We start from the raw sequence: 24,886 nt of genomic DNA, 5'->3' as shown, positions 1-24,886 counted from the left end.
AACCTTCTTCTGTCATAATTTGAAAATATCGTCGTCACGGAAGAAACGATGAGAGGAGAAGATAATGCAGGTGTTAACGTATATTAAAAATATCTGGTCATGGCGAATAAACACATTGAAGCAATATGAAAGAAATGAGAAAAGTTTCTGCTATCGAGTAATAAAATAGAAATGTAAAGAATTATTAAGGATTATAAAATTTCAAATAGACACGCTGAATCATTTATCTCACCGCAATTGGAGCCTCTCAATAATCGGCGAAAGGATAATCGTTTTTCAATCTATTTCAGATATTTCAACGGAAATAAGGGCGGAACGAAGGCGTTCGAGGACGAGAACGGCGAAAAAATGGAAAAACCGAACGGACGGGAGAATACAGAAAAAATCAGTAAGGACAAGACGAAAACGAGAACGACGAGCAACAAAATAAAGAGGACAATGACTAAATTTAAACATCACAAGATGATTATTGTTCAAATGGCAGGCAAGTTGAATTTACAAATACGTAACGGGGTTAAGTAATGCTGTACTGCATGCTAGTATAATGAATGCTAAATTTTCCAAACGCTTTTAGACCAAGTTCAACGTACCGATTAATACTTATTGTTAGTAGATATGTATTCAAGCTTATTTTATTAACGTGAAAAAATATTTAAAATGATAGTTCTGCAAAACTATCAACTGGTAGATGAAAATTTCCACGATGACACATTACCACTGGTATTTTTCAAAGAATTATCTGCGTTTTACGACAGATTGTTTTGCAACAAGTCTCATTTTGTTCCTTAACTGGTCCTCTACGAACCCGCTATGTGTTTTTTTCCAATTAAATCGTTTCACTATTGCAGCTAATTATTCGTTAAGCGAATAAACTTTTTCATTGATAATTTCTGAAGGAATGAATTGAAAAGAAAATCTACGCGATCAATTCATAGAGAATTAATTGAGGGCTTAATTGAGGTCTAAACGGACTTGGTGCAATCAACTCTGTTAGAAAATACAGATAATTCTTTGAAAAATACCTATGAAAATGTGTCGTCATGGAAATTGGCATTTATCAGTTAATGGTTTTCAAAACGATCGTTTTTAATATTTTTTCACGTTTATGAAATATGCCATGTACAGTCCAGTTTTTACGTTCTCTCGAATTACCAATAAACGTAATCGGAGTATTTTTACGGTAATCAATAATTATTTTTCATTTGGATTTCAGATTATTCATTCGAAAGAAAGCCGAATTCGAGGAGTTCGACGCCAAATGAAGCAGTGCAAAGCAATTACGATTTTCTTTTATATCGCGTAATAGAAGCGTTCAATGCCAGACTTTCTACGTTTGAAAGACGCTGAATTAACAATTCATTTATTTTATTATCAAATAAATAATGCAACTTTTGTAATGGCGCTTTCCTATTACGAATCAAGTTGAAATGATGAATCAATTTGAAAAAAAAATTTCGAAGGAACAATTCAAAATCCAGCACAAAGGTTTTTTCATGATGGTCGAACAATAAAAACATCAGAAAAACTCTCGCCTTCCGCGCAACCCTCGAAAACTATGTTTTTTACGAACGGCTATAGGACGAACCGGAGTGCTGAGATTTTATTGCTTATTATCTCGCGTTAATGTTTAACGACTTGATTTTTTAAGGAGAGCGCGCTACGATGAAACAAAAATGTTAATTAGTTTTTAAGTTTTTTGTAATATTTAAAAAAATAAATTTTGTTGTATTCCCCTCTTTCCACACTCCAAGAGCAAAAAATACATGTAATTGCTCTTGGAGAGTTAAAAACTTTCCCACCTTACCGCATCCTCGTTTATTTTGATCCCTGAACCATCTTCCCTGTACGAGGCTGAAAGAAATACCGGCGCCTCTCTTAAGAGGCACCGATACCCACCCTGTACGAGGCAGAAAGAAATACCGGTGCCTCTCTGAAAGAGCACCGATACCCTCCCTGTACTAGGCTAAAAGAAATACCGGTGCCTCTCTGAAAGGGCACCGGTACCCTCCCTGAACTAGGCTGAAAGAAATACCGGTGCCTCTCTTAAGAGACACCGATACCCTTCCTGTACGAGGCTGAAAGAAATACCGGTGCCTCTCTTAAGAGGCACCGATACCCTCCCTGTACTAGGCTGAAAGAAATACCGGTGCCTCTCTTAAGAGGCACCGATACCCTCCCTGTACGAGGCAGAAAGAAATACCGGTGCCTCTCTGAAAGGGCATCGATACTGGGTATCCGATGTCTCAAAAGTGGTGCTGAAATCGTGTCCGATACCGGGTATCGCGTTCTGTCAGGGGTATTCCACACGAATTTGCGTTTCCGCTGTGCTTTTCAACAAAAGCGTTCATCTCCGATATAAAACCGTGTATCGGGGATCAATGGGAAGAAACGTTGTGTTTTCATTATCAAAGAAAGCTGGTCGAAAAAACAGCGTACGTATCCATCGTCGGAGAACATCGAACAATTGGGGGCTATGAAATCGAGCTTTTTATCAGCGCATATCGAGTCAAGCTGAGTGAAAGCCTGGTCAGAAACGGCTTCGCAAAACAAGGCAGCTACAGGCACAGTTTAAGGGACGATGTACCATGGGTGTCTCTTCAACAAATACAGCAACTTTTCAATGAGATAAATGGAGAGGTGGATGAAGAATTCGATGCCGAGCGAGCTCAACAAAGGGTTCAGGAGGATCTGGAATACATAGATGGAGAAGAAGAATTGCGACAAATGTTGGAAGACGAGCCGGAGGGATAGACCCATCTGAACATCGAATTCAACATCGAGACATCGAACTCCTGCCCCGTCCCCCCATTTAGAACAAAAATCATTTCGCTATTCTCAATTCTTTTTGTCCTGAGGGGAAAAAATTTTGATACGAGGCGAGATTCAATTAAACAAAACTTATAAAAATTAAGCTTTAAAACAAATTAAAGAGAGTTCAGGTAAAACTTGTCCAGAAAACTCCAATTGCGTGCTGGCTCCAACGGAAATGACCAGTCACGAGCGAGCACTTGGTTCTAGGGGAAATAATGGTCCGAAATGATCATAATTTATAAATTAAACGTTCACTAAAGAAAAACTTGTGTTATTTAAACTTGAAGATGCAAAATACAATTTTTGTTCGCTAAGAGCAGTTAATTTTACACAAAGACTATTAGTTTCACAAAAGCGAGGGAAATCAACCTCAAGTTTGTTCAACCACAGCTCGAGCGGGAATTGGAGATCCAATCCCCGAATTTAGAGATCGAACTCTGGTTGGAGATTATTTTTCTAAGCGAATCAAAGTCCAAGTTATTTTTAAACGGAATTATTATCATTATTCCTTTGTTCAAACGAGTATAAAAGGCCGTGCGGAGCAACCACGGCAGCTCATTCTTAAATCAGCTCTCACTTCAAGTACAGAGGTAGTGACTTTGGAAAACAAGCTCCAACAAACCAACCCACCCACAATATTCCAAATCTCACGCCGAGAGGGAGGGGACTGAGCGACTCCGTTCAGGCCAAAGATTCAAGGGTGAGATTCCTTTCCGATCACGCCAAGAGGGAGGGGACTGAGCGATTCCATTCAGGCCAAAGATTCGAGGGTGATTTCCTATTCATTCAGTTTGAGCGGGAAGGGACCTTCTGATTCCGTGGGGTCTGAAGATTCTCAAACTTGATCCATCTTTCCTATGCTAAAGAGGGAGGGGACCCTGCGATTCCGTGGGGTCTGAAGATTCTTGGCATAGGACCATTTTCAAATTTTCCTTTTTTATTTTTTTGAAAGCATTAATCATTTATTTTGGGAGCATAAGCCTCCACTATTCTCTTTGAAGCGAGGGCTGTCTCCAACATCCAAATTACTTTAAATGTTTGGTTAAAATAAAAATTAATTTGATTGTCAAGAAAAATTTAATCAATCTCAGTTGGGTTATATCGAGTCAGTACACGAACTTTATTTAAATTTATATCGAATCACAGGATTAATCAGATTGAGCGAATTTGAAAGTCAAGAAAAATAGGAATTAATTTCTGAGCTCACAGATCAGAATTTATAAGAATTAGCAAAGGAGAGCAGAAATAATTACGATTGGACACGTTTTTTGACCTTAGGGAAAGAAATCGTAAATTGGACAAGTTTTTTGACACTAGAGAAGGAAATCATAAAATTGGACAAGTTTATTGATATTAGGGAAATATTTTCATTTACACCACGAAACACCAACGATTCGCATCACATTTTCTTTTGTAAACTAAACTTACGGTGAATAAACCCGATTATTATATTTTCAAAACACAAATTCTCACTCTTTCGTTCATTTCATGCCTGCTCCTAAATTTTAGTAGCTCGAACACACGCGTAGCGGGTGACGTCTAAAAAGCGTACCGTTACAATATATATCTAAAAACTGTCAATTTTGTTGGATTTGGTGAGCATTATATTTGTTTTCTCTCTTTATCTCTCTCTCTCTCTCTCTCTTTCTGTCAAATTTTGGAAAAAAACAATTAAAAAAATTTGTTTTACTGAAAAGTCTTGATGTTCTTTTCTATCAACAATTATTTCCACAAAAAAAATTAAAAACAAAGTTTATCAATAAGGGGAACAAATTCAACGATGATGGACAAAAATTCGAAACCTTATGGAGAATCATTTTAATTTCACAAAATGGTGAAAACCTTCGAAATTGTTGAAAAATTAAGAGGTTCACTTTAGATATACAGAGAATATCAAAATCGTTATAAAATGCACAAAACTTGACGAAAATCATTGGAGAAATTATTATTAAACATCACATCAAAACTTTCAAAAACTTTAAGAAACCTTATCATAAATCATTCCATATCAATTAAAAATATCTCAGAAAAAAAAATTGATATGTGTTTGAGAATGCGTCTCGTCGTCAGGCGAGTCGTGCTATACACATCGCTCTGTACTGTTCCTTTCAACATTCACACTCATTATCGTTGCACTCATCTTGTTTCGCTCATGTAATAAGTAATCAAACTCACGGGAACTCATCTAGCGATTGATCCACGCGGGGACAATTTGCATAAGCTTAAAAAAGGTACATCATCATTTGGGAAACACTCATCTCACCTCGTGGCAGTGCCGACGCCACGTGTCTTTCTTTCTCATCGGGCCACTCGAGCCATTCACGAGTGTATTAATATAATCTCTCGTGAAATAAAGGTGCTCATCAACTCACACATTCGCTCATCACACAAACTCACAATCGTTGAACATTTTGCATTCATTTTCATTATTATTTGGTGCTGTGAATAAAATACATGTTGTAATATTAGTGAAGAAACTCGTGTGTGTTGCTTCAATTGATTTCGCCCACCCGTGTCGCTATCCCCTTCCACCCGGCAAATTCTTTTCTACGTTATTTCTCAAACATTTGGTCCTTCGAGCCGGATAGCGACCGTCGAGTGAACGTGCGCGAGTGCTAGTGTTACACACGTATTCAATATTCATTGCGCGTTTCAGTGCCGCGAGTGCCAATCACTGTGCCCCTCGAGCGAAAAGGTGGCCAATATCTGTGCTCTCACGCCACAAAGTGGCCAATCACTATACATTTTCATATTTTTGACCACTTTTCGTGCGCTCTCATTATTTCACTCATTTCTCGCGCTTTTTTGAATTCATTCGGTAGCACTCATCGCGCAGTGATTCGCGCTCATTTCTCAACTCAGTTTTCGTGCGCTCTCATCCATTCGGTGTGCTGCAAACGTCGTGTTACGCGTGTGACTTCTCAGCTCATCGTTTGTGAACACTCATTGCGGAGTTTAGTGAATTCCTCTCAGTTCGCGGAAATTCAAAATGTCTCAACCAAACTCAGGCAGGTCAACGCCCGAGTCGCGTGAATCGGGCAAAATCACCACTCCTCCGGTGCCCACAATCACTCTCGAGCCATCGAGTGAGGAGCGCGCTGCCTCCAGCAACACACTACAAATCGAGGGCTCTCTCGACACCGAAACCGTGGCAACTCAGCCACCCACCGCACTCACTCTCACAGCTGACACTCAAAAGTCAGCTGCAGGCTCAACCGGAGGAACCCGCACTCTCCGAAGAACCTCACCGACGCGATTGCCTGTTGAGCTCACACTCAAGAGTCAATCGCAGGCAACACGCATCATCAACGAGCACTCATCCCAGAAAATCGGCAACTGCTCATCAGGCGAGTAGCACGCCTCAAACCCAACAGGCAGCAGCTGGTGCATACAACTGCGACTGCTGCAATGGCAATCATTTCGTGGTGATGTGTCCCAAGTTTCGCAGCCTCGATGTGGCCGCGCGAAGGAAGCTAGCCAACAATTGTCGGCTTTGTTTCAATTGTCTAGGCAGACACAATGCGAACTCATGCCGCTCAACCAAGGGGTGTAAAACTTGCGGCGCAAAACACCACACAATGCTACACGAACCAGCTCAACGTCAATCACCGACCTCTCAATCAAACGCTGAGCCCTCTCCATCCACATCAACGAGCACTCAATAGGAAGTCGGTGCAATCGTCCACTCATCAACTGCCTGCTGCACTCAACCGACCACTCTGCTTGCCACAGCAATTGCTGAGGTCCACTCAGCACTCAACACTCATCATGTTCGCATACTCATCGATCCGGGCTCTGAGCTCACCTTCGCCTCAGAGCAACTCATTCGAGCACTCAACGTCAGCCGCCAACACTCAACAATCAACATCACAGGCATTGGAGGAAAAAAGGTAACTCACACACGAGGCATTGTCTCCTTGACTTTGCACTCAATGCAAGCAGACTCCTCGGTCACCGTGCAGGCACATGTTCTTCAAACTGTTTCATCAATATTACCATCCTTCGAAATGTGCTCGCACGCGTGGCCTCACCTCAACAATTTAAGATTGGCCGATCCAGACTTCTTGAAGCCGCGGCCGATCGACATTATCCTAGGAGCGGATGTTTATGGGCTCATCATCAAGCCCAACATTCTCAACCACTCACCTTCAATGCCAATTGCTCAGTTGTCAATTTTTGGTTGGCTCGTTCTTGGCCCAGTGCACTCAACACCGTCTACTTCTTGCACTGCATTTCATGTCAAGGCTCAAACTGACAACAATGAGTTGCAGCAACTCCTCACCAAGTTCTGGATTCAGGAGGAGCTACCATCCGACGCTGCAAGCCCACTCACACCTGAAGAGCAAGAGTGCGAAGATCACTTTCGTGCTACTCATTCTCGAGACGCCTCAGGTCGGTACATTGTTCGAATCCCACTCAAATCATCTCGCAACTTATTGGGCAACTCATACAGAACCGCTCACCATTGTTTACAACGAATGCTCAAGAAGCTTGAGCGAGATGACACACTCAAGAATCTCTACGCAAATTTCATGCGGGAGTACGAAGACTTAGAACACATGGTTCGTGTATCGGGACACTCATCAAAGCCAACTCATCACGGCGAGTCCACTGTTGACGCAGTCTCCGGTGAGATGACCTTGGCACCAGATGCTTCAAAACCATTTGGAGGGTTGAGAGTCTCATCTGGCGGCTCGGAGACACGGATGAAGCCTGTGTATTATTTGCCGCATCATGGCGTTCTCAGACCCGATAGTACCACCACTAAGCTCCGTGTTGTATTCAATGGCTCAAGCTCAACGTCTTCAGGACGCTCAGTCAACGACATCATGCACACAGGCCCAAACCTGCTGCTAGACGTCTTTGACGTACTCATTTGGATTCGACATCATCGGCACATCTTCGCCACCGACGTGACAAAAATGTATCGTCAAATCAAAGTGCATGAAGACGATTGGGATCTTCAGCGCATTCTCTGGGTTGATGAACACCTCAATGAAGCTCATTATCAGCTCACCACGGTGACCTATGGCACAAAGGCAGCCCCATACCTTGCTGTCCGAGCTCTCATCCAACTGGTTGAGGACGAAGGCCATCAGTTTCCGCTGGCAATTCCCTCATTGCTCAAGGGACGATATGTTGATGACATATTCGGGGGAGCAGATTCAAGCGAACAACTCATCAAAATCGCTCACCAACTCACCAACCTTTGCAAGGCGGGAGGCTTCCCTCTTGCAAAGTGGCAAGCAACTGATCAGGCTCTACTAGCGGCAGTTTCGGCAACTCATGAGCCTTCAAAACCCATCTCATTCGACGATTGCTCGACCAAAATTCTCGGACTCAAGTGGCTCCCACGAGCCGACACCTTTGTTTTCACAGCAAAGCCTAGTGATCACTCAAAACCAATCACGAAGCGACTCATATTATCTGAGGTAGCACAGATATTCGATCCACTTGGACTCATCTCACCTGTGACAATCAGAGCAAAATTGCTCCTGCAAGAGCTCTGGTTGCACAAAATCAACTGGGACGACCCATTGCCGTCTCACATCATTTCAAGATGGTCTCACTTCAGAGAAGATCTCAAAAATTTGGCTCAAATCTCAATTCCCAGGTGGTTTCACACCTGGACTAACTCAACAGTGGAGCTCCACGGTTTCTCTGATGCTTCTCAACTAGCGATGTCAGCTGTCGTCTACATCGTCTCACACTCGCCGTCCACAGGCGCTAAATCATCTCTCGTTTGCGCAAAGACGAAAGTAGCTCCAATCAAACCACTCACAATCCCGAGGTTAGAACTCACAGCAGCGCTGCTACTATCAAAACTCATCAAGCATACACAAGCTACACTCCAGCTACCAATTACTTCAACTCATTTGTGGACGGACTCTCAAGTCGCACTCATGTGGATCAAATCACCCGCTTCGCGCTGGAAGGACTTTGTCAGGAACCGAGTAACTCAAATTCAAGAACTCACGCCTCAAGCTCATTGGAGACACGTTCCTGGCACATCCAACCGAGCTGACGGCCCATCAAGGGGCTTAACCGCTCAACAACTCAAAGATCACTCACTCTGGTGGACGGGACCACCATGGATACTCAAACCAATGACCTCATGGCCTCGACAGACTCAACCCTCAGCTGACCTCAGTGCACATGAGGCCCGTCAAGGCGTTGCGCTCTTCGTGGCCACTCCGAGAGTCGAGTATCATTGGGACCTCATTCATCGATACTCGACGCTCTCAAAACTCATCCGAGTCACCGCTTTGTGCTCTAAGGTCATTTCATGATTGAGGAGACAAACTGACTCACCACTCATTTCGCGAGACGACATGGAGGCTGCTAAAGTCTTTTGGATTAAGGCCACTCAAGCAGCGTATTTCTCACACGAGCTACGCTCATTGAAGTCAAATATTCCACTACAAAGAACTCACGTTTTTTCTCGATTGACCGCCTTCCTTGATCACGAAGGCGTCATTCGGGTCGGTGGTCGGCTCAACTTGTCAATACTCAGTCCGGAGACTAAGCACCCAGCCATATTGCCTCGCCACTCACGCCTATCAACACTCGTAATCGACAATTCTCATCGTCGCACATTGCATGGGGGCACTCAACTCACTCTGGCTGATACTCGCCAGTCATACTGGATACTCGAAGGCAGAGCTCCAGTGAAAACTCACATTCTCCATTGTGTAAAGTGCGCACGTCAGCGAGGGATACGCGCTCAACAGCTGATGGGTCAGCTGCCTGCAGCTCGTGTCACCCCATCTCGCCCATTCACTCACACTGGAGTCGATTACGCAGGGCCACTCACACTCAAGACCTGGAAAGGGCGAAGTGCAAAAACAATGAAGGGTTGGATTTGCGTCTTCGTGTGTCTCACAACTTCAGCAGTTCATCTGGAAGCAGTCAGTGATTATTCAACTGATGGATTCATCGCTGCATATCGACGCTTCGTCTCAAGGCGAGGCATTCCAGGCACACTCTACTCAGACTGCGGAACCAACTTCGTAGGCGCTGATGCAGCTCTGAAGCGAATGGTTACTCAGTACACTCACGAAAGTCGTCAAGTTGCCTCACTGCTGGCTGTTGACGGCACTCAATGGCACTTCAACCCTCCAGCCACTCCTCACATGGGAGGAAAGTGGGAAGCAGTGGTAAAATCAATGAAGTATCATCTCAGACGCATAGTAGGAGAGACTGTGCTGACATTTGAGGAACTCACAACCATGCTTTCACAAATCGAAGCAGTGTTGAACTCACGACCGCTAGAAGCACTCAGCGACGATCCAGAGGACGTATCAGCACTCACTCCTGGTCATTTCTTGACTGGAGATGCTCTATCAAGTTTGCCTGAGCCATCGCTGACTCACTTAAACATCAATCACCTCTCTCGTTGGCAACTCATTCAACAAAAGATTCAAAACCTTTGGTCTCAGTGGTCAGCTCACTATCTCCAGCATCAACAATCAATTTCGAAATGGCATCATCCATCAAATGAAATCAAAGTGGGATCACTCGTGCTCATCACAGATGAAAGATTCTCGCCAGGCAAGTGGCCTTTGGCCAGGGTCACTGCTCTACACCCAGGTGGGGATGGACTCATCAGAGTGGTCACACTTAAAACAGCCTCTTCGACACTCACTCGGCCGATCGCGAAGCTCGCGCCTCTGCCCTCTCAACAACAAGACGTCTCAAACTAGAACATCATCTCCACGGTGCTGATGGCGGGAGGAATGTTTGAGAATGCGTCTCGTCGTCAGGCGAGTCGCTCTTCTTGGACTGGCCACTCGCGGCAGCACTTGCTGGACGCTCTCAGGCACGCTACGGGGCTCACGAGCACGGCTCGCCGCCTCACGTGCGTCGTACCGGACCAGGGAGCGGCCATTATCGTCCAGTTCGCGTTGCTATACACATCGCTCTGTACTGTTCCTTTCAACATTCACACTCATTATCGTTGCACTCATCTTGTTTCGCTCATGTAATAAGTAATCAAACTCACGGGAACTCATCTAGCGATTGATCCACGCGGGGACAATTTGCATAAGCTTAAAAAAGGTACATCATCATTTGGGAAACACTCATCTCACCTCGTGGCAGTGCCGACGCCACGTGTCTTTCTTTCTCATCGGGCCACTCGAGCCATTCACGAGTGTATTAATATAATCTCTCGTGAAATAAAGGTGCTCATCAACTCACACATTCGCTCATCACACAAACTCACAATCGTTGAACATTTTGCATTCATTTTCATTATTATTTGGTGCTGTGAATAAAATACATGTTGTAATATTAGTGAAGAAACTCGTGTGTGTTGCGTCAATTGATTTCGCCCACCCGTGTCGCTATCCCCTTCCACCCGGAAAATTCTTTTCTACGTTATTTCTCAAACAATATGAAACTATAAAAATCCCTTCTCGATAAAAAAAAAATCGGACGAGTACATTGATGATCACCCATTTTCGCATTAAACCTCAAAAAATGTAAATCAAAGTTCTCAAACTTCGCAATGAAAATTATTTGAAACGGTGAAAAAATATCAAATATATGACCATTCTATAGCACCCGAAGACCTTACTTGTAAACATTTTAAAAACTGATGCCCCATCCTCCTAATTTCATTCTGACAGAGAAATAATGACTAAAAAAATGAATTGGAATAGTTTACATCTACGTTACATGCAGCACTAAAATTTATGATATCGCTTTGAGGCCAAGTATTTATTGGTAATTGGAAAATTATAATCAAAATCCAATAGCGAACGAAAAAAGATTGAGGAATTTTAGAGAAAAAAGTCGTGATATAAAACCGCCAAAATTCCCTTAGCGAAAAAAAGGTTTGGACAAGTACATTGATGTTTCGGTGTTTCCTGATCATATCGCGAAAAATGTGATAAAAATTTCCTGAAAAAAGAAATGAAGCCTACTGTAAATAATTTCAACAGAACAATTGGAAAAAATTTCACAAATTTTGAAAAAAACATTACATTATAAAAATACAAATCTGTAATTATTTTGTAAAGTGAAAAAAATTCAAATAATACATGAGAAATAAAAAACCGAAATATCACGCTTGAAAAATTTTGAAAAACGATGCCCCATTTTTCTTATCTTATTCTAATAACTAAATCAATTTTAAAAAAATTCCATCTGAGTTACTCACAGCAATAAAATTAATGATATCAATTCGAGGCCAAGTATTTCTAATAAATTGAAAAAAGTTACCACTTGAGTTACGTAGAGCACTAAAATTTATGATATCAATCGGAGGACAAGTGATTTATGAGAAACTTCAAATTTCAACATTATGGAAATGTTCTAAGAAGATTTTAAATCCAAAAAAATCACGTGAAAGCTAATTATTTCTTACTCTAAGGTGGCAGAGACATAAGAAAATCGATTCTTTTCAGACTTTCAGGAACTTCTGGTATTATTCACAATATTCGACGTCGATTGGATCGATGCAAATTATGTTTAATATGAGTTAAAAGTACTTGTCCGGCCCATCACTATTCATTTTAATAAGAATCAATCATAAAATAACAAAATTATACGGCAGAATCCGGTTAAAAAGTTATTGAAATACGTTTCATTTTTAGTTCAATGTTCTTAATAATAGTATAGGTTATAAGGAACTTTCGAGAAAAAAGACGTGATATCAAACCATAAACTTCCCCTAGGGAAAAAAAGGTTGGGACAAGTACATTGATGGTATCGTGTTTGCTGATAATTCCATCCATAAAAAAAAACTTAGAAACCGATGCCTCTTTCTTCTTATTTGATTCGAACAGCTAAATCAACTGAAAAAAAATTCATCTAGAGTCGCGGCAGCGACTCTGAGACAAGTACATTTATAAGATATGACGAGTTGCTGCCAGAGACTCTTTAGCGGACCGATAGCGTTTCCAATTGTTTTCGAAAATTTCCAAAATTTGTTTCTTCAATAATTAATTAACTATATCATTTCAGAGAATATTATACGTTGACATATTTTTTATTATTTTTTTTCTTTCGATTGCGACCTCTTCGAACTCTGTAGCTTGACGCGTTGAAGAGATATTAATTATTTATTTTTTAATTGCATCAAAAAATGGGTCGGATTTTCGCACACTTTTTTGATGTTTATTTGTTTTATATCTAGTGACAAATCTGGTGCCATAATACATTTTATATACCGATATATTTTTTTGCTTTTTTGCGAGTTTGATAAAATTCAAACTAGACGTTAATTTCTGCGTTATTTTTATGGAACTAGCATTAACGCTGGCGTTACACGCCCACTTGAATTTGGACATCATTCCACATATGCTCGGCGGCAACTATCTCTTCGCAACAGTTCATGGCATCAAGTAAACAAAACCATTGCAACGGACAGAGGCTTTACATTCCGATATATCGAACATTTTTTTTTAAGAAAGGGTACAAAAAAAAGTTTGGGACAAGTACATTGATGGCCCTCGTTTGCTGATAATTCCATCCATAAAACAAACTTTAAAAAAATACAGAACAATTCGAAAAAAATTTCACAAATCTTGAAAAAACATTATTTTAAAAAAAAAACTATTCTGTATCTATTTTTTTAAGTGTCAAAAGTATCAAATAACAAGTAAAAAATAAAAAACCGAAAAATCGCGCTTGGAATCATTTTAGAAACCGATGCCTCATTCTTCTTATTTGATATTCGAACAGCTAAATCAATTTAAAAAAATTCCATCTAATTTACGTGCAGCATTAAAATTTATGATATCAATCGAAGGACAATTAATTTCTAATCAATTGAAAAAAGTTACCATTTGAGTTACGTGCAGCACTAAAATTTATAACATCAATCGAAGGACAAATAATTTATGAGTAACTCCAAATTTCAACATTATGGAATTGTTTTAAGAAGTTTTTAAATCCAAAAAAATCACATGCAAGCTAGTCATTTCTTACTCTATGGAGGCAGAGGCTTATAAGAAAATCGATTCTTTTCAGACTTTCAGGAGCTGCTGATATTATTCACAATATACAACGTCGATTGGATTGATACAAATTATGTTTAAATATGAGTTAAAAGTACTTGTCCGGCCCATCACTATTCATTCAAATAAAAATCAATCATAGACAAACGAAATTGTACGGCAGCATCCGATCAAAAATTTATCGAAATGCGATTTATTATTAGTTTAATGTTCTTAATAATAGTATAGGTTCGCTATGCCGAATGAAATTCGTTCGCTGGAAAAAGTGAGAAGTAAAAATTGCCGTCATTGCAATACAAACTGGGGAGTTATTTTGGAAGTTTGAACATATTGAATATGCAAAATGTTTTTTATTTATCGGTGCACAATAACATCCCTTGTATATTACAGGACAGTTCGTTTCCATTCTCATTAAATTAGTGCAATTAAGGGAAAATTACTTGAAGATAACTCTCTAAATTTCCTCTGCATGAATATTTGTGCTCCATCAGTTCTAAAAAAGCCCTGATTTTTATTTGAATAAACAATTTAAATGGAAAGTGATGGGCCGGACAAGTACTTTTAACTCATATTTAAACATAATTTGTATCAATCCAATCGACGCTGTATATTGTAAATAATATCAGAAGCTCCTGAAAGTCTGAAAAGAATCGATTTTCTTATAAGTCTTTGCCACCATAGAGTAAGAAATGACTAGCTTGCATGTGATTTTTTTGGATTTAAAAGCTTCTTAGATCAATTTAATAATGTAAAAATTTGGAGTTACTCATAAATTATTTGTACTTCGATTGATATCATAAATTTTAGTGCTGCACGTAACTCAAATGGTACTTTTTTTCAATTGATTAGAAATTAATTGTCCTTCGATTGATATAATAAAAAGTATTAAAAGGTCGTGACCGTCGTTTTAAATGATTTTCTATATTCGCATTGTCAAAAAATAAATTTTAAAAAATGTTTAACTGTGAAAAAATATGAGATCTATTGTAACATATACAGTGAATGAATTACGTTTCCTGTAGGAATTCTGAATTTTGGAAATAAAAAAAAAATGAGATCATTTTCTAACGTAGCCAAGTACAGTGAATGAATTAAGGTTCTTGTGGAATTCATTCGTGTACACTTTTAGCCCTAATCCCTCACTTATTCATAAAAATTTTCCAGCAAACGTCACAGAGCAACAAAGGTTTCTCGAATGATTCTGCAATTATTAAGAGATTATCATCTGTTTTTATGCTAGCACGGGTTATAAACTTAAAACAGTTTACGCGTACAAGTGCATGCATTGTATCTATACGATGAACTGCACAAATTCATTTTCAACATTACACACAAGCTTGGCGTGCTTGGTTTTCAATCGGAAGCTCGGGAAGAGACAATTGTTTAAATTTACTATGAAAACAATAATTATTTAGAATTGTATGAACGAGTGTGAAAAAAACCGATCCCCCAATAAAATAAGAGGGGCCCTGTTATATAATGATTTGGTAAACAATACAGATGGGTGAAATTTGTGGATAAAATTGAACAATTAAACGAACGGATAAAGAAATGAAATCAATCAATCCCTTTATATGCCTTTATCTTGTACGGATAGATACGGCCATTCTTTCATGCCCATACGCATTTTAATTTATCGACGCGTCACTTTCACTCGTTTGTCCGTACACTCTTTTTTTTACCAAATGGGCAGATGATTGGATGAATTACACAAGTATTGAAATGGATGAACAAAGAAGTAAGCTGTGTAAACATTGATTTGAGAAAAGAAAACGCGTTGAATACGAAACTTTTGGAGTAATGAATTTATCAGTCAAACTAGTCAAGAATAGATATTTTTCTTTGTGTACACAGCGCGAGATCTTACGTCGAACTACTCAATAAAATAGTTGGATGGAAAAGGGATGGCAAATTAAAAAACAATTACATGAGAGGATCATCAAGTTTTCTTCAAATATAGGGACGGATGAGGCATTCCTTCGCCGAGCTTCCGATTGAAAACCATGCACGCCAAGCTTGTGTGTAATGTTGAAAATGAATTTGTGCAGTTCATCGTATAGATACAATGCATGCACTTGTACGCGTAAACTGTTTTAAGTTTATAACCCGTGCTAGCATAAAAACAGATGATAATCTCTTAATAATTGCAGAATCATTCGAGAAACCTTTGTTGCTCTGTGACGTTTGCTGGAAAATTTTTATGAATAAGTGAGGGATTAGGGCTAAAAGTGTACACGAATGAATTCCACAAGAACCTTAATTCATTCACTGTACTTGGCTACGTTAGAAAATGATCTCATTTTTTTTTTTATTTCCAAAATTCAGAATTCCTACAGGAAACGTAATTCATTCACTGTATATGTTACAATAGATCTCATATTTTTTCACAGTTAAACATTTTTTAAAATTTATTTATTGACAATGCGAATATAGAAAATCATTTAAAACGACGGTCACGACCTTTTAATACTTGGCGTGCCTTTTTTACTTTTTGAAGTTTTAATATTTACTGATTTCACTTCTTTTTGCGAGACGTGACAACTATATAGGAATCGTCTTTCATTCACGATATTTGTCAACTTCAGAAAACGATCTCATTTTTTTTTCTATTTTGAAGTTTTTTATTGATAATACAAATATAGAAAATTATTGGAAACTACGGTCGCGACCTTTTAATAATTGGCGTTCTTTTTTTACTTTGTCAATTATTTTTTTTTCTAATTTAGCTTATTTTTTAGAGGCGTGACAATATTTACTTAAGAAAAAAAATACATTCATCGTCTTCGACGAAAATTTTTAAAACGATTTGTTTCAAGTTGAGTGCTTTTCTCTATGTGCCAAAAGCAATCGACACAGCCAATTTTTCTATATAGACGGACGAAAACTGTGCGGTTATGTTCATGTGAGTTGAAACCTTTTACAAGCAATAATGGTGACGATTTTGATTATCCATTCAGCAAATCGAATTTTCCAATGAAAGATTGGGAAATTCCTATGCAATGGGATGATATTTTCATTTCCTATTCCTTTTTTTGAAAAGTTCCCCTTGTTTACTTGGAAAAATGATTTTTGAAACTATCTTCTTTTCATTCATGGATTCCATGTTGACATGGATACTGTCAATGGTTTGCAATGTCCAAGGAGATGTTTCCATGGTATTCAATGTCTAAGACCACAGCTTTATGGTTATTGGTGTCCAGTGATATTTTTTTAATGGTCTTCTGTAACGTCTGAACCTGCCTCGTCAATGCAAACTATTAAATCGCAGATCTAGATATCGATAACTATGAGGAAATATATCGTAAACCATTGCACCGTTTACCTAAATATCGGGAAATATAAAATTGGCGAATATATATTGAAAAATACGAAGGCATCCACCTAGACATCGAAAACCCTATAGTCGCCAAACTAGACATCGTAAACTATAGAGCCGACGACCTAGATATCGAAAAGCTTAGAAAAACTCACCACACTATCGGAAACTATGGAGCCATTGACTTTCATATCGGGAACCATTGACAAATTCACCTTAACATCGGAAACTATGGAGCTATCGACCGGGATAGTGAAAACTATGAAGTCGTCAACCTAGTCCACGAAAACAATGGGAAAACATACCTGGACATTGAAAACTACGGAGCCGTTGATCTAGACCTCGAAAAGCATGAAGAAACATACCAAGGCGACGAAAGCCATGGAGAAATATACCTAGCCATCGAAAACCATGGAGCTGTCGATGTAGACATCGAAAACAATGGAACCGTCGACCTAGACCATGAAAACCATGGAGAACCATAACCAAACATCGAAAACTATGGAATTGTTGACCTAGCATCAAAAGCCATGACGGAATATACCTGGACCACGAAAACCATGAAGGAACATACGTAGACATTGAAAAATATATAGACACATACCTAGACATCGAAAAGTATGGAGCCATCGACCTAGATCACGGAAATGATGAAGAAATATACCTAGAAAACAAAAACTATGGAAACTCAGACCTAGCCATCGAAAGCTGTGGAACCATCAATTTAGACCACGAAAACCATGGAGAAACATACCCAGACATCGAAAAACATGGAGGAATATACCTGAACCACGAAAACCATGATGAAACATGCCTAGACATTGAAAACCATGGAGGAATATACCTGGACGACGAAAAACATGGAGGAATATACCTGGACCACGAAAACCATGGAAGAATCTACGTAGACCACGAAAACCATAGAAAAACATATCCATACATCGAAAACCATGGAGGAATATACCTGGACCACGAAAACCACGTAGGAACATATCCAGACATCGAAAACCATGAAGGCATATACTTAGACATCAAAACCCATGGAAGAATTATCCTGAACCACGAAAACCATGATGAAACATGCCTAGACATTGAAAACCATGGAGGAATATACCTGGACGACGAAAAACATGGAGGAATATACCTGGACCACGAAAACCATGGAAGAATCTACGTAGACCACGAAAAGAATCTACGTCGACCGGGATAGTGAAAACTATGAAGTCGTCAACCTAGTCCACGAAAACCATGATAAAACATGCCTAGACATTGAAAACCATGGAGGAATATACCTAGACATCAAAACCCATGGAGGAATTATCCTCGACCACGAAAACCCGAGAGAAACATACCTGAACATCGAAAACTGTGGAGCCGTCGACCTCGACTGCGAAAATCATGAAGAAACATACCCAGACCACGAAAACCATGGAGAAACAAATCCAGCCATCGAAAACCATGGAGGAATATACCTGAACCACGAAAACCATGATGAAACATGCCTAAACATTGAAAACCATGGAGGAATATACCTGGACGACGAAAAACATGGAGGAATATGCCTGGACCACGAAAACCATGTAGGAACATATCCAGACATCGAAAACCATGAAGGAATATACCTAGACATCAAAACCCATGGAGGAATTATCCTAGACCACGAAAACCATGAAGAAACATGCCTAGAAATTGAAAACCATGGAGGAATTATCCGAGACCACGAAAACCATGGAGAAACATACCTGGACATCGAAACCTGTGGAGCCGTCAACCTCGATCGCGAAAACCATGGAGGAATATATCTGGACATAAAAAACTATGGGGTCGTCCACCTAGAAATCGAAATTCGCGATAGAATGTACCTAAACCTAGTCCTCCAAAACCCATGATCTATCGCCCTAGACATCCTCGAAAAATCCAGCGGCGTCGACCAGAATTTTATATTTTTTTATTTTTATTATTTATTATTTAATGTTATTCGTATTATTCAATTTTTTTGTTTTCTTATATTATTATCATTTTATATTATATATTGTATAATATAATATATATATTATATTATATATTAATTATAATAAAATATTTATTATAATAATATTTTATTATTAATTAATATTAATAAATAAAATATATATTATATAATTATATACATATTTTATGCGCAAACCAGGAGCTGGTATTGCCCCCGCTGTGCGCCCATTCTCTGTCTCTCTCGCTCGGCGACGCAGAAGGAGAGGGGGTAGCCGCGTTCAGTGCAGTGCGTGACGTAGAGTGTGACAAAAGTAAGAAATCGTGCAAAGGACGTAAGTCCAAATGTAAACAAGCGTAACTTACGCCCCTCTGTCTCTAAGAAAATGAAAATCCCGAAATGATGGATTTTAAATCACTAACGTTACATATCTCAGGATCTACTGGACGGATTTACTTGCAACAAAAACCAATGGAAAGAGAAAAATCGAAAAAAAATCGTCACAAATTTTCAAGTTCTTTTATGAAATGGTTTATTTGTGAGAACCATTTGAAAATTCTGTGACGTCATAAAACCGGCATATTCGCGTATATAAGAGTAGCGGCAGGGCTCGCGCTGGCTTTTCTTTTGCGCTGCAATTTTTCCTTTTAATACTTGGCGTCGAGCCGCTACCGCGTCTCTTGATTTAATGCTGCACGTAAATTAGATGGAATTTTTTTAAATTGATTTAGCTGTTCGAATATCAAATAAGAAGAATGAGGCATCGGTTTCTAAAATGATTTCAAGTGCGATTTTTCGGTTTTTTATTTTTTACTTGTTATTTGATACTTTTGACACTTAAAAAAATAGATACAGAATAGTTTTTTTTTTAAATAATGTTTTTTCAAGATTTGTGAAATTTTTTTCGAATTGTTCTGTATTTTTTTAAAGTTTTTTTTATGGATGGAATTATCAGCAAACGAGGGCCATCAATGTACTTGTCCCAAACTTTTTTTTGCTAGGGGAAGTTTATGGTTTGATATCACGTCTTTTTTCTTAAAAATTCCTTATTTATGTTCAGTTGACTATAGGATTTTAGTTTGAATTTCTATGGATTATTTATGATGTTCGGCTTATAACGCTGGTTTCCACGAAAAAGGACCAATTTTGCGTCAAAATTTTACTGGAAATATTTCGTCACAGGTTTGTTCTTGTAATTTGGCGCTTTTTTTCCTTGTACCCTAATATCTTTTGTCAATTAGGAACCAAAGAGCACGGTGAAAAGCGGGTTGGAGGACGAGATATGATTTCCGACTTATAACGTTAGAAAATAGAAAGGAACAGAGGAAAGATAGATCAAATTCGAGACACAACAAATACAACAGAATTGGCTATTTTTAAATGTCGTTTGTGCATTCTGAATCTAGACATTTTCATGTCATCCAAAACATGCCCCCCATGAAATATATTTCCAAAGTTTGCAAGTGACCGCTGAGATCCAATTGTCTACAGGTTGATAGTTGCAGAAAAAGGCACCCGGAAACATTTATTATGTCAGAACTCAAAGAAGCAAAAAAAACTGAGCGTACTTAATTCAACAGAGTAACGGAAATCAAAGACGTTTAAGGTACTTGCATTGGTTGTGGAGGAAAACAATTTCATTTCAGGATAATTTAGAAATAAATTTAGAAATTCAGAAATTTAGCATGGAATTTAGAAAAAGGATAATTAAGTTAAATAGTAAAGCTGAAAACTTTTGTGATGAATTTTTGAAATTATATGTTACGGTTGGAGTAAAAAATTAAAATGATTGGCACACATGCTGCGACACAAAAATATCAAAGTTTGAAGGTATTCGCTCCATACCGCAATAATACAAACTTCAATACTATTTGAAAAGAAACACTTTAAAACTTGCTCAACCAAGTTCCATTACATATTACCATAATCAAAGATAGGGAGTGATACTTAGCACATATTTATCCACAGAAATTTCAAAGTTCGCAGGTATCTGCTGCGATTCAATGTATCCGTGCAATGAGTTTGGAAGACAGCAATTTCGAATCCATCCATAAATGAGCAACTGAAGACTTCTGTAATGAATTTTTCACTTCATATTTATGTTACGGTGCGAGTCAAAAAATAAAATGAATGGCACAGTATATAAATTTTATAGTTTGCAGATTTTTGCTGTATTTCAATGATCCAAATCTATAGTATTAGAGTGAAAAGTTGTTAGAAATCATGATGTTACATTAAAATGACATAGCGCACATAACATTCAGAAATTCTGTAGGTCTCCATGATGTTGGCAGGTATTATATTTAATCGCATACAAAATTGAGTAACTGTAGACTTATCGTAATGAATCTTTTCACTAATAATTCCACATTTGCAGTTTGTAGAATAGGAATACTCAACATACACGTAATTTCATAAGTATTGTTGTCAAAATTTGTGTTTGCCTACCGCATTCCGAAGATTCAACTTTTCATACCATCAGCAAAAAAAGCGTCCAAAGACTGTTTGGAAAAGTTTCAAAATTTATTACTTGACAGACCAGGTGGAAAAAGTATAACTACACTTATATCAACACCAGAAACTGTTTTGAGAATCTGATATACAAAATATGCGATTGATGATCATAGTCGGAAACCACTTGAATCACGTTACCACAATCAGCATGAAGAAATAGTAGAAAATTAATGGACACATATTAGGCAACGAATTAATAATATGTATCGATCCGCTGCAAACCGATGGAATCAAAACAAGAATCAGAAAGACCAGAGCCAAACTCAATAAGAAGCAAAATATAGGAATATGCAAAAATAACGATGACACAAGAAATAAATTAGAAAACATTTATTCGATTGGAGTTTCTCACATTATATATACTAACAGTTCCGTGTGTTCTTGTTTTATTAATTATCAACCATAATATTTCAGATCACAAAAAGAAAATTTGACGTTATAGGTTGACGAACATTTTTTCTTACAATGTTTCAGTCCTATTTTTGATAAACTGATTTACCTTATTTATATTATTCACTAACTATGCGAACGTTTGTTACATTTGTCCAGCACTTCGTAACATCAAACCCCGGCCGGTTCGTTACCACACAGCTATCAAAGGGAACTCGTATATATGACCTACATTATTACACATGATATGTAATCACGCAACTGATGATATATTTACACTGGACAATATTCCGCGAACTCTGGTTTAATTGAAAGATTATCTTAGTTGACACTTATTTCCAATCGAACGAAATAATGAAATCTTGAAAAGTTTCGTTGACATATGCATCGCGCATTTTTTTATATTTTTTATTTGCACACACAGAGTCTACATTTACACGGCCGCTTTTATACCGGTTTAGTATACCACAAGTTTTAACAAAATAAATATTAACCACTTTTCACTAACCATTTTCATTTATTAATTAGAGTCCGCACACAACAGCACTTTGGGGATCATAACCTCACCTGTCAAAATGACGTTCAGTATGAAAACAAGTCTCGGGTGGTTTCGGATGTGCGTATCGATGTATTGATATCTTATAACCTATTCACAAATGATATACATGATAAACTGATTTTCAGTCAAACGAATTAATGAAATCTTAAAAACTTTCGTCGACATGCACCGCGTATTTTTTAATTTTATTCTTTTTCACACACCAGACTACATTTACCGGACTGCTTTTATACCGGTTTGGTTTAGCATTCCACAGGTTTTAGTACTATGCACTTCGTTAGTACTATGCGTTAGGCATTCTGTATAACGCATATATAGATATACAGAATTCCTGTTCGCTATTTTAGGCCTTCTAACTCTTGAGCCCCACCCGCGGTCGGCCTAGCAGCTGGAGGAGCCAACATCGTTGAGCCAATCAGAATGCATAGAGGCAACTCTACTACCACTAACTACGTCAAAACGCGTATACGTATACGTTGAACTCGTGATGTGTCAGTAACTTTTGCATAATCTTGAGCCCGTGCAAAGTTTTTTCTCAGCAATTACGCCACCGATCGTGTTGATTTTCGGCGCAATCGAAAGAGAATTTCTTAATTAGCTGAAAGTTCAATTTTCAAAGCCTCAGATGACTCATAACTTCGGTAATTCAAAAAAATCACTTGCCAATTTTACCCCCACCATGGCGAATCGTTTTATTCAGAGAAAGTATACTGGCGAGAGCCTCGGGCCAGCAGACGACAGGGCTGTCAATGTACTTATCCCGAGACTTTACCGAGTCTCTTGATATAGTAATACACTAGGGAATCACTTTTCATCGAATTTCAAGAAATGCCCGTGTCACACTCATTTTTTAATGTTGATTTCAACAAAGTGCAATTGTGTACGTGACCATAAAAAAACGAAATTGTACAGACGAATCTGTTCGAAAATTTATTGAATTGCGATTTATTATCAGCTGAATATCTTCAGTAATACAATAGATTAGTTGCTATAACGAATAAAATTCGTTTGAAGAAGAAAATGTGTAGTAAAAATTGCCGTCATTTCAATATAAACTGGCGAGTTAATTTGGAGGCTGGACAATGCTTATCGTACGAAGGATACTTTTTCATAAATACACAATAATATCTCTTGGATATTACAGAAAAATTTGTTTGCATTTTTTTATAATGAATGCAATCAAGTTAAAATCTCTTGGAGGTAATTTTTTTAATTCCCTCTGTTTCCCTCTGTACGCATAGATGTGATCCATCAGATCTAGAAGAGCCCTGATTTTTATTTGAATGAGCAATTTGAATGAAAAGTGATGGGCCGGACAAGTACTTTTAGCACATATTTAAACATAATTTGTACCGATACGAAATCGACGTCGAATATTGTGAATACCAGGGGATCCTGAAAGTCTGAGAAGAATCGATTTTCTTCTAAGTAAGTCTCTGCCACCATAGAGTAACAAATGACTTTTACCTTTGATACGATTTTTTTTTGGATTTGAACGTTTCTCAGAACAATTTCATATTGTGAAAAATTATGTATTATATACTAATAAAATACTTATCCTCCGATTGATGCCATAAATTGTAGTGCTGCACATAACTCAGATAGTAACTTTTTTGATTCACTTGAACTTTCTCAAGTTCCGGGTGCTTCCCGTAAGAATGAATTTCTCACGTCCTATTTAAATTTTTTTTTTCCTTTACAATATAATTACAGATTTGTATTTTTTTTAATATAATATTTTTTCATGATTTGTGAAAGCTTTTCTTAATTGTGTTGTTGAAATTATTTACAATTGATTTCGTAATTTTTTTTACATACCATTATGTTTTGAATTTTTTCATTCGTCATCCGATGTACTCGTCACTTTTGCATTTATTTGACAACGTTTTGTTCCTTTGAATCAAAGGTTTTTCATACATTACCAAGATTTAGAAGATTCATTTTTTTATTCATTACGTTTGGAATGGATTTTTTTATAACCTTCAGTAATGAATTGGCCATTTGAAGCAAGTTTCGAGAGAATATATCGAACAACTTCTTATAAATCATCGTGCATTTGTGTTTTGAACTACATGAGTGTCACATAGGGTTTTTTAAACATAATTTGTAACGATCCAATCGACGTCGAATATTGTGAATAATATCAGAAGCTCCTGAAAGTCTGAAAAGAATCGATTTTCTTATAAGTCTCTCCCACCATAGAGCAAGAAATGATTAGCTTGCATGTGATATTTTTGGATTTAAAAGCTTCTTAGAACAATTCCATAATGTTGAACTTTGGAGTTACTAATAAAATACTTGTCCACCGATTGATATCACAAATTTTAGTGCTGCACTTAATTCAAGTGGTAACTTTTTTCAAT

General features: G+C 38.1%; 1 protein-coding gene across 3 annotated transcripts in view; it reads left to right on the top strand.

Annotated features, from left to right (window-relative positions):
- Positions 1-24,886, top strand: part of inaD (inactivation no afterpotential D) — a 2,962,486-nt gene that overhangs the window by 1,155,567 nt on the left and 1,782,033 nt on the right. The window lies entirely within an intron of this gene.

This window comes from Venturia canescens, chromosome 9, assembly GCF_019457755.1.
Source record: "Venturia canescens isolate UGA chromosome 9, ASM1945775v1, whole genome shotgun sequence".
Taxonomy (NCBI): domain Eukaryota; kingdom Metazoa; phylum Arthropoda; class Insecta; order Hymenoptera; family Ichneumonidae; genus Venturia; species Venturia canescens.
This window is presented reverse-complemented; position numbering and strand designations above follow the sequence as displayed.